At 42.5% G+C, this 1,095-nt stretch overlaps 1 non-coding gene across 1 annotated transcript; it reads right to left on the bottom strand.

Moving 5' to 3' along the window:
- Window positions 1-464: 464 nt before the first annotated feature.
- On the bottom strand, window positions 465-562 carry trnai-uau (transfer RNA isoleucine (anticodon UAU)). The gene is made up of 2 exons: window positions 525-562; window positions 465-500 (listed from the first exon to the last, which is right to left on the bottom strand). It is a non-coding gene; the product is annotated as a tRNA-Ile (tRNA).
- Window positions 563-1,095: the final 533 nt, after the last annotated feature.

Consider the following 1,095-nt stretch of genomic DNA (forward strand, 5'->3'; position numbering starts at 1 on the left):
ACTATTCTCCCCATAACAAGAGGGTCGGAGATAGCCTAATTGTTGATATGGTGTTTGGGCGATTGTCTGTACGTAACTTCCGTCCTTGTAATTCTCAACATCATGTTCAGGTGAATCGTTGTTTGTGTTCAACGTGATGTCGGAAACCTGTACAGATAACTCGTGAGTTTACACATCTTCTCGCTTGTGCCAAAGACTTAGTCACTGCTTTGAAATCGAATTTATTTCCTGCACACTATTCTTTGCCTGATAGTTGCTGGTTTAACAGTTAAAACTGGCCCCACCTTCCCTCCTGTCAATAAGTTACACTGAAGGGCTCCTTTAAAACTTCCATCCGTTATTGGAACACGGTGGGCCTGAGGAACATAAGAGCTCACGTGGAACAGCTAATAAGTGTATAGTTAGCGGAAAAAACAATTGTACCTTCTGCTCCGGTCGAAATAGCGCACAGCAAAAGCATTGACTGCTCTAAGTGAGGCTCGAACTCACAACCTCGGCATTTCTCCGAGCTCTAGTACTTGCTATATAAGTACCGCGTGCTAACCGATTGCGCCACTAGAGCTGCGCTTGATGGGTGCTCGTTATCCGTGCTCATTTACTTGCACATTTCAGGTTGTCTAATCGTGCGGGGGTGCAATGTTGTTTAATTGAGGCGCATTGGCTGGGTTTATATGAAAGAGTGAAGCAGGAGTTACTCTCATGTGTTCGTGAGCTGGTGAATTTACCAAAGGCTGCACCAGATCCTGGTGTCATAAGTACTGAACATTTTTACCCAACTCCTAAAATACAGTCTGCAAAATGAGAACCGATGAAAATTCATCACATGCAAAACAAAGAAATGTTTTAAAGTTTTGCCCATGATTCGTCAACCATGTGAGTTTCCGGTTGATTAATGACGATTACAGCAAATTTCTCACACAGTCTAATGAGATGTATGTAACAGAATAAACAGTTTTCTTAAAGTTAACTCCTCGACGTGGAATGGAATCCGTATTGCAGGGTAAGAGTATTTGTAGATGACAATTGCTGTTCTGAGCTGTTTCTCTAATTATTTAATGAGCAGCAGTTTCCGAAGTGTAGCGGTTATCACTTCCG

The sequence above is a fragment of the Somniosus microcephalus genome, unplaced genomic scaffold (assembly GCF_052327205.1).
Source record: "Somniosus microcephalus isolate GS21.2 unplaced genomic scaffold, FLI_Smic_1.0 unresolved_chr1, whole genome shotgun sequence".
Taxonomy (NCBI): domain Eukaryota; kingdom Metazoa; phylum Chordata; class Chondrichthyes; order Squaliformes; family Somniosidae; genus Somniosus; species Somniosus microcephalus.